Consider the following 11,105-nt stretch of genomic DNA (forward strand, 5'->3'; position numbering starts at 1 on the left):
TGTTTGGACTAAGTAAGTTGCTTCATCATTGCTTTCTTTTGTTTGTCACTTCATTGGAGGAGACCATCAGATCCCTTGGGAGTAAATTTGTGATTTTTTCCTGTAGTTATTGCAACTTTTTTCCTGCCAACTTGTACTTCCAGAATGTCTTCATTGGCATCACTAATATCTTGTGTCTCAAATACAATGTCTGGATCTGAATCTACCATTGTGTTTGTCTCTGGAAAAAAGAGAAACAAAAGTCAATCATAAAAGGACAAATGAACTTACCATAGCTTGGTGACTTGTTTGCTATTGTGGAACCCATGAATGTATTAACTTAATAGCTACTTAGAACATTAACTCTCTATTGCATCATCCATACTTATATCTCATTGTAGAGGCTTTTGTCGAATGCATGAGGAAGATTAAGCATCTTTAGTAAACTCATTGTTAAAGTAGGATGGTTTTTTTGATGGGATGTTGCTCTCATAGTCATTAATCTACTTTTACTTATTCACAAGCTCATCCTATTGTGACTCACATTACTTTGGTGTGTGATGAAATCTTTGTCAACGTAAGATGTTAGAAATTTATCGCCACTTCTTTGGTCCTTTTATCGATTTAGTATAGCCACCACATTTTTTTCCATCCTCATTATTAATAGACCATTTTCCTTTCTATTCACCATTTAAAGTGAAACTAAGTTTAGAGATTAGAAAACAAACACAAATTATATTTCTTGTATCTCTGAAATATTCATTACTCTATCAAAGAGTTAATTTTTAGAGGAGGCAGTAATAACAAAGTTGTGAAAAGGAAATTTCCAATTTGCCCACCATAAAGTCCTTGCTGTTGCAAAAATATATTCAAAACAAAGTGGGAAAAAATTGGAAAAAAATACTTAACTTGAAGAATCAAAGCTAACTTACATTGCAGAAATGCTTAGAACGAATTCAATCATTGGATTGAATGTAGAAGTGCCAGGCTAAAAGCCATTGTAAAAACTTACTAAAAAAAAAAAAACCAAAGAAAAAATGAGTAATATTTGAATCAAGATTACATTTGAAATAGATCCCATGCTAACACTAACCTCTCCTCCTTGGACATTAAGAAAAAACAAGAAAAACTCTAAAATTACAAAATTTTATACTTACATAAGTTTGAGATATTGATGCACTAAAATATGAGCTAAATTGTGACTATGGATGAAGTGATAGTCCACATAGTCCAATGGACTCTAAAGCGTCACGAACCCCAAAACCCAGGATGGTCGCACAAAGACCACCTCCTTTTCCCCGTCCCCCTCCTCGGCCTCCTCCCCCTAAATGTGCGGGCAGACAGAACAACTGGGCATTTCATATCAACAAGAACTGCCCAATTTGTTTAGTTTTCTTGATCTAAAGGAGAATATTGAAGACCACAAGGAGCTAGTCGAAATGGTCATTGACGGATCGGACCACAACTATGCAATGCTCTTCCTCTACAAGACAAACCAGATCCAAGAATTCCTACTCATTTTCAAGTCTATAGTGAACATGAGGGTATACAGGACCACCACAAACTGATCAGGGGAAAAAGGATCACCTAATCCACATCTTTGCAATAATACTCTTGGTCACCTTGCTGGGCCTGATTGGAATGGCTATGACATTCTTTGGGATGAGGAAATCAGTCCATCTAAGGTTCTAGAGGTGATTCAACACTTAATGCTGCACAGGGAACCCATTTTCCCTTCAGTTGGAACGGCTTTTGGTGTCCTCTCCAAAGTGGTGAGTGAAATTGTAACTGAGGTGTGACAGAAGGACAGAATAGCCACACTTTGGTGATGTGCACTGCGTTCATTCAAGGATATGAATGTGTGACGATTACCACAAACCTCAACAAGTGCAATTGGCTTGAAAACATCCTTCAGCATGTCAAAAGATCTCAAGCAGTGCCTCTTTTTGAGGGTCCACAACCATCTACATAGGATAAAGGCAAGGGCCAAGTGATGGTAGTTGTGGATGAAATGCCTGAGATCTGCAAGGTGCAGGATGAGGATTGAGAAGACCAATTCAATGATGTTGAAGAACTGGACAAATCCATAGATGGTACTTTAAGGATTCAGGGACCAGTCGCAACTGCACAGTAGAAGGACAAACATGACAAAGAGGAAAGGAAGGAAAGTAGTAGTTGACTAGGTATTTGAACACCACTCACAAAAGGTTATGGATACATATACCATTTTCAATGTAGAATCAATGGTGGCAGGATCCATGGTGATTTTCTCCCTGAAAGCTATTCATGAAATTGATCACTTGATTGTACAAGAGACAATAGGTGGAAATGAATAATCCAACACAAATAGAGTTGCAGTCAACAAACCTAGTATTTTATATCAATGAAGCGACTAACTCCATAGCAAAGGGATGAAAATGATGGTTGTACAAAAACACACTACTTTTAACATGTGAGGTGTTTGGCACAATCTAACACCAATGGACATGGGTAAACACAATGAAGCACTAAACAACACATTTGGTAATAAAACCTACTAACTCTAAGTAGATAAACAATCTGTCATCAAATAAAATATGCATTTTTTGAATTGTGTTTTCAAGATTTTTTTCACCCCATTAGAGTCCTATCAAACACTGTTGAGAAAGTGTCACCAAGCCCATTATATATTATTAGGGACAAATGAAGTAGGCTTTAATGTTAGATAAAACATGCAAACACTCCTGCTGAACCACATGACAAAGTAGATAAAGGCATATTTAGTATATAAAAGTGTATTCTATTTTAAAATAAAACATGCAATAATTCATTCTCTGAATAGTGCCATCAAGATCTAGGCTATAGATTTAAAATGTGAAATCTAACAAACTAAATAATGAATCAATGACTACTCTAAAGCAAGTGGAAAACACTATAATGGTTTAAAAAATTATTCTAGTGGAAGAGATAGTGTTCACAAGTGGAGTTATTACTAATGTGTTAACTGAAAGAATAAGTTTACAAGTGGAGTTATTGCAAATATATTAGTTGAGGATACCAAGTTGACAATTACAAACTTTGTGAAGTATCATACACTAAAAATGTTGAAGACACCCCAATGCAAGATGAAACTACAATAGTAGAGGAATCAACACAACTAGAGTTTTACTAAATTTGAAAAGACTTTGAACAACAAGGACATGAAGACAATATTGACAAATGAAGATGAAATGTTAAAGATGGGATGAAGTTGAAGAATCCATTTAAAAGTTAACATTGTAAAAGCAACAATTTGCAAGAACACAACATTTATTAGAGTCTATAACCTGAGTCTCAATTAGATGACTTCACTTAGCCAATAAATGCTAAAACTGTGTGACAAAAACTTATAGTAGCATGTGAAGACTATTTAAGAGTTGCTAATGAACTAGAAAAAGGTATTGTATAAATTGATAGGAATTTTCAAAAAATTACTAAATAAATTATTGCCTTCAGCCAAGCAAATATCTCACTCTGTTGAGATATATAATTCTACTTATAGCTAAGTGCTCATGGGTTACAAAAACAAGGACTATGAGTGGTTTATTGTCTAACCAGATGCAAGTATTTTTCATCATGATTATGCTTTAGAGAGACTCGGTGTGTTAATAAACATTTTTTCATATAGTTTTGTTAAGGATGGTTATATTTAGTTAGATAGATTTCACAAAAGGTTTAAGCTCAAGATAGATACCATGGTATTCAGACTCCATCCTAAAGTTAAGGAGTTTGATGTTATTGTAGTCAACAATACCCCTAATAAATGTCACAAACTGAAATATTTTATATATTTGCATCCTCTCCTATTCAAGCCCACCAAATCGTATGATATGCTACGAATTAAAGGGGATAAACTTGAAACTTTACATGCATGATATTTTGGGGAAAATGTTGGACATAAATATTATTTATTGAAACCTTTTTAATCGGGTGATATAAGTCAAATTGAATTATTGGCAAGGATAGTCTTCATTAAGGTCAAATGAAGCTATAATTTCTCATTTATAGATACCAAAATAAAGAAAGCATCACATTTTATTTTAGACATCCTCATATATTTCAATATAAAACTTTAGATACCATAAGAAAAAAACATTACATTGTATTTTAAATACTGTCATATATTTAAATATAGACAAGTTCTTTAATGATTACTACTATTAATGGAGTGTAGTGTAGAAGTGGTAAGGGAGTAAGATATAGTGATACTTTATTAAAACAATCTTAATATATAATTTCAGAACACACAAATTATGGTATTTTCTTAATTAAAATTACTTAAAATTACTTCTTAAAAGAATATTTTCTTAATTAATATTACTTATCTAGTTAGATCAGATTAAGATAATTTAATGTAAAACTTAGTAAAGTGATTAAAATACTAAGTGAGACCTTCAAACATATATTTTAAAATTTGAATTTTTATGAATATTATATAAACTGAGTACCAAAGTTCAAATTCATATATTAAGTTTAATTCAAAACATTCTTTACAATTAGAATATTCTCTAAGGTGATAGATGAAAGTAAGAAATTGTTTTAAAAAATATCATTAGTAAATATTCTTTAATAAACCTATAATTGTTTTCCACATGGCAAATGTTCAAACACTTCACTAATTTCAATCAATGTGTGCCTTAAATTTTTCCAGTTGTTAATTTTTAAACACATGGCCTTCCACGTTGGCCAATGGCCAAACACTTAGCTAAATTTTAGTAATTCCAATATATTGCAATGCATATAACACATAGATAAATAAACCTTTTCTTTTCTACTTTATTAAGATTAAATGCTTTATTTGAAGAGTTATTCCTTTTTCTTTCACTGTTTAGTAAAAAGAGTTACGTTTGGACTACTAAAAGCTTTCCTTTTACCTTAATCTTTTTCACCAAAGGTTACAAAATGACTTTGCAACAAAAAATGGTAAATATCTTATAAAACAATTTTGATAAAGAAGTTTTTCTATCCATAGTTAACAACAACTTAGAAATGATACAACAATAGGTTGCAATTAATTTTATGCATTCTACAATAGAATTTGAACAGTATTGATAATTATAATATATCCTTGAAGGGGTAACTTTTGATGGTATGGTGGACCATGCACATAGGGATCCAATGTGAGGGTTGACCCTGACCCTAATACACTCTACCGCTCAGACTGCAAGCACAAGAAACCATCTTGCCTCATTGAGATGATGGTTGCTTCTACTGCTGCCAAAATTCCAGTGGAACCTAAAACTTATGCACAAGCCTTGGATTCTCCAGAAACTAAATTCTGGCTTGCAGTGATGGAGCATGAGATGCGCTTGCAGAGGAAGAATGGCACTCATGTGCTGGTTTCTTCCATTCCTGCTGGAGGAAACTTGTGAGGAGCATGTGGTGATGGCACTACTCATTTCAAGGCTAGACTGGTTGTGAAGGGCTGCACTCAAGTTCCTGGAATTGATTTCCACGAGACTTTTGTGCCCGTGGTCAGGCACACGACTCTTCATGCTTTGATCCATTTTGCTGCAGCTGGTGACTACGACATCAAGCAAGTACTGCTTTCCTCTATGGAGAACTGGAAGACAAGATTTATATGCAGCAGTCAGATGGATTTGCTGGGCCAAGAAAAGAGAGTCATGTTTGGCTTTTCAAGAAGGCGATTTATGGACTCAAGCAATCGCCTTGTTCTTGGTACAAACACTACGACAGCTTCATGTTGAGTGTGGGATTCAAGCAAAGCCAGGGGATAGCAATCTCTACATCCAGTTCTGCCCACCAGACTTCACAATCCTTGGCCTCTACGTTGATGACAATCTGGTTACTCACAATGACGTTGCCATGTTTGCCCAGGTGAAGAAGATCCTGTCAACTCAGTTCTAGATGAAGGCACTAGGGCCAGCAAGATATTTTCTTGGCATGGAGCTCCTCCATGACCGTGCACAGGGAATTATCTGGTTGCAAATTGATGAAAGAGATGTCTCCAGCAATGGAAGAAGGGAAAGCTGCTATTGCAAAGATCCCCTATCTCAGTGCGTTGGCAGCTTGCTATATCCAGCACGGTGTTACAAGACCTGATTTAGCCTTTGCCATTAGCAAAGTTAGAACCCTGGCCTGTCTCACTGGGCTGCAGTTAAATGCATCTTCAGGTATCTTCACCAACATACCAATCTGTTTTGTCCTCTGACCCTGGGAGCTCAATTGCAATGTGAGTGCAATCCACTGCACCACAATAGTTTGGGAACTCTAAAATCTTGCTATAACTTCATTCATTTCTTCATTCACCCAATGGATCATTAGTCTTTCATGCTCAAGCAATGCATACCTAAAATGGCATAAACAAGCTTGAGCAGTGCATAAAGCCACTCCAAATGCATCACCAATCGTTTGCCATATATCTCTAGATGCCAAACATTTCAAAACAATACTTACTTGGTTTGAAACAAACAAATATTACCTTGTTAGATGAGCTAAGACTCTCTACAAGCTTAATGCTCAGTTGATCCTCTCAACTCACAAGTAGGGGCATTTGTTTGTAATTTGCCCCAGCTCCTAGGCTGGCAACACTCTCCAGCTTTGGCACGCTCAACTAAGGCATGTTAATTCTCATGACATTTAGCTACTTGCTAGCCACAAACTTGCTGATGACTTTACCCTCACTGATGCCGACCAACTAGACGTGCCATCTGGGGAAGCAGCCACCGATTCCCCTTTCCACGCAGAAATCCAAAAGATGGCGCCTCAGGATTTCTTCAGCTGGTACTGTACAAGTGGTACTCTGTTTTGTTCATTGACAACTACTCCCGCTATGCGATGGCTGTTTTCATGGCACACAAGGAAGAGGTCTACCATCACTTCCAGCTCTACAAAAGCTGGGCAGAAAATGCCACTGGCTGTACCATCCATAGACTACGTCCAGATGGCAGATGGCGGCGGTGAGTATATGAGCAATGAGTTAATGGCATTTCTTGCTCAGGCTGGAATCCAGCACGAGTACACCGCAGCCCATACCTCGCAGCAGAATGTGGTTGCGGAGTGCCTGAACAGGACACTTATGGACTGTGTATGCTGCCTTCTCCAGCACGCTGGCATGCCCAAGGTGTTTTGGGGAGAGGCACTCAACACAGCAGTGTATCTCCAGAACGGGCTGCCAACACGTTCCATTGCCGTTTCAAGTATGGACAGGGAAGCGTCCCAAAAGGGCATCTCCGGGTGTTTGGTTGCGTTGCCTACGCTCACATTCCAGATGCTCAGCACCGGAAGCTGGATCGCAAGAGCGGCTATCACACCCAGGTAAAAGCCTATCAACTCTATAACTGCCAGCGCAGGAAACTAGTGGTGAGCTGAGATGTGGTGTTTGATGAAGCTCATCTTTATCGAGATACCCTGAGATTCCCTCCTGGATCTTTCTGAGATTTTGGACGACGTTCCAGATCTCCACCCAGCACCAGACAATCCAGCCGATGCAGAGCCAGGAGGAGTTGCTGAATGAGCAACCGAAGGAGGCGATCTGGCAGGAGGAGCTGATCACGGTACTTATCTTCCTTCGACACCTGTTCTGACGACTCCACAGGCCACAGCGGCTGGAAACAGCCAGATCTTTCCACGCTTGTGGCTGACCTGTTCGTTGGCGACGAGTTATATCAAGATGCCACCACTCCTCCCAGCATTCCCAAGCTACCACCTCCTCCAGCCGGCACAACAGTGGTGACACGCTTGGGTCGTGTCGTGAAACCATCTCTTAAGGCCAAGGAGCGATTCCTACAGGAAAACGTGCCTACTTCTGGGCTATGACAGCTCCACCTGCCTCTCTCGGTCCCCAGGTGGGTCTACACGGACCAGAAGCTGAGCACTGGCAGGCAGCCATGCAGGAGGAGTATGATTCTCTCCAGAAAAACAACACTTGGTCACTTCCAGCTCGCAGAAAGCTCATCTCATCCAAGCGGTTGTTTAAGAAAAAGTACAACGCTGATGGAAGCATTGAGCGCGCAGATTTACTCAAGTTCATGGGCTGGACTACACGGAAACTTATAGCCCTGTGGTGAAACTCACAACCATTCGTATGCTACTAATCTTAGCTGCAGAATTGGATCTCGAGCTCCATCAACTTGACGTTTGTACTGCGTTCCTTAATGGCGACATCGGTGTATGTGGCTCAGCCTCCTGGTTTTATCCAGCCACCAATGGTACACGAAAATAGATTCTTTTCTAATTTCCCTTGGTTTCGTGCGCAGCTCTACATATTTTTTGACGCTGAGGGCTATTGTTCCTTGCGCTATATGTGCTTGATCCACAAATTTAAAACGTACCTTGGCGCTAAATTTGCCATGAAAGACCTTGGTGAGTTGCATTTCTGCCTCGGTATCAGGTGACGTGCAACAGGGAGCGAGGCACTCTGGAGCTAAGCCACGCAAAATATGTTTCCGACATGCTCCAGAGGTGTGTGGCCTTGCTCACTACTCTCATGGACACAGGCACGAAATTATCTGCTGAGAGTGGAGAGTACCTTGATCAATCTCCCGAGGAGAAAGCATCTAGAGCAGTCTATCGCTCTATGGTCGGCAGTAGAGCTAGCAAGTAGAACCAGTAGAGCCAGCTGTACATTGCACAGAGCTGCTAAATGCTCCAGCCATACTAGCCATGCTAGAAGAATCACCCTGGGTAGCACTGGCACTAGGTATCACTCGAGCTTGTTCTGATGGTTGCCCAGTCTGGGCAAATGCTGAAGAACTGGCATTTGCTGTCGCTTGTGCTGATTGCCCTATCTGGGCAACTGCAGAACCATAGTCCTTCTCAAACATTGTCTTGAACTCTAGTTTCAGCGAGTCAGCAACAGCTTCACAAGGTTGGATTCCCTCTCCTTGCAGCCTTTTCAAGCTACCACCGAGTCCTTTGTTGCAGTAGTGGCAGATCCATTATTTGCTTCCTTTGCCATTTGCATATGCTTCACCTTCAATAGCATGAAGCTCCCACAAAGGTTCTTTCTTCTTGCCTCCTCTACGTGGAGACATAATGGATGATAAACCTAGCTTAATGGTAAACTTAATTTAAATTCATGGAAAGATTTGGAATCTTTAAAAGAGGTCATTTTGAACGTGACTTGGAACCCAGATGTGTGTTATGAACGCGATGTTACGAATATGTTACTAGCGGCAAATTTTCACCTGAACACATTAATTGGTAACTATGGTGGGAACAGTGGTGAAGTAATGATTTGGTGCTGAAAGGCAAACACCGAGATTCATTTTGAATTTAAAAAGGAAGACAATCCCCTAGGAAGAAGGATTTGCCATTCCCAATGTTAATTCTCCTTTGTGATAGTAAGGGTGGCAAGTTTTCACACCAATGTAAATATATCTAATAGTGTTAGATTTGATTCAAATGAGATTTACAAAGAGTTTATAGAGAGATGATTTGAGTGACAACAACATCATGTAAAAATGAGGAGAAGGCACTACTATAGTTGAAGCACAAAAGCATCTTCTTAAAAAATTTATATGTTTGTTTTAAAATTAAGAATGGCAAGCTTGTTTATGTTTCTTTCAGGTCGGAATTGGAATATATTTTGGATGGACAATGGGCCAAAAAAACAACAATAACAAAATTTCCAGTATCTATAACAACTTTATGATGTGTGGGCACAATATCTTATGATAACTCCTTTTGCAATTTCTACTAAACTACTAGAAAAATAAATATAGAAGACTGGATGGGAATAATTGCCACAACCATACTCAAAGATGCAAGAGTTCCACATACAAAAGAAAGGGTGAAATAGGGTTGTTAAGGTGCTTATATCTAATTTGTTTATAAACATATAGCTGCAAAATGTATTATAGTACATGAGGTTGGCTATACAGTGTGGGTACCATGAATATGATGTTCCATCAGGGAAAAGTAAACAAAATTATAAGGAGTTTTGAGTGATGATTGAGGAGAGGTCAAAAACAATGAAGGTAATCACACATTCACGTTATGGCAAAGTTACTTTTCTCAAACTTAGATGGTAATTGAAAACATCAAAGATCTATTCAACCACATGCATGCCCGCACTCCAAAAAAAAAAATCACATGGAGCCCAATTGTCCAATGACAAAGGCTAAGGCATTGATCGTTCATCCCAATGCAACTATTGTACATTCTCTTTCCATTACTTTTAAGAACCACAATACTTTTTTCTTTGATTCAGGCACTTGATACACGATGCTCAGTTCAAAACGCTCCAAGAAGTCAATCCACCAGCTACCATTGCAGTAGGGGATGGCAAGTGGCTACAAATCACTGGTTGAGATACCATTATGTTGAAGCTTACTAGTGGTTTTATAAACATGTATGTATATTTCCCATGTCCCAATGGGCATGCCCCGCTCTCAACAAACTACTCTAGGTGGTTCCCTCACGTCTCATATGGTTACTAGTACCACTATCCATGATATGTACCTTGTTCCAAAGCTAAGTGTGAACTTGTTCTCTATTGGCCAGCTCAGAGTCTGGATTTGACCTTCACTTGGATGCACTTTGCTTCTTGCTGGTGTTCTACAAGCCGGCAAAGGCCTATACAAGCTTTGTATGGAGCAAAGACGAGCTGCTGATGTGGTGGAGCGCCTCCACCAGTTTATTAAGTTCATGGCTTCTACCCTGGACCAGCTCGAGTTGTGCATCAGCATATTGGACATGTGAGTACACACCCATCCGACACCACTTTTTTTGTGATGGTTGCCAGCTCGGCTCCAATTTCCAAAACGAGGAGCAAGACGAGACTATATAAACACGAGCAGGAACTAAAGGTAGATTATGGCCGATTCCATCTCTCTTCTCCATCCTTTCACTATGTATCCGGATTTCTCTCAACAAGGCAACATGATTGGCCATGTTAGCCGTTTGGAGATGGTTTCTATATTCAATAGTGGTATTGGAGCACTCTTCTCTGTTCTTGGTGCAGTGGGAAGTGGCACATCAGGGGTTTCTCATGCACGACCATTACATGGGAAGAGCAACAGGGATTGTTTATGGAAAACAATGTCCTTAGAAAATCCAAAATGAAAGCAAACGCTACTCAATAAATTAGACCCGGCAAAGAGGAAAGACGGAAAACCAAGCACGAGAGTTCTTACGTGTGAAAT

This window comes from Selaginella moellendorffii, unplaced genomic scaffold, assembly GCF_000143415.4.
Source record: "Selaginella moellendorffii unplaced genomic scaffold, v1.0 SELMOscaffold_96, whole genome shotgun sequence".
In the NCBI taxonomy this organism is placed as follows: domain Eukaryota; kingdom Viridiplantae; phylum Streptophyta; class Lycopodiopsida; order Selaginellales; family Selaginellaceae; genus Selaginella; species Selaginella moellendorffii.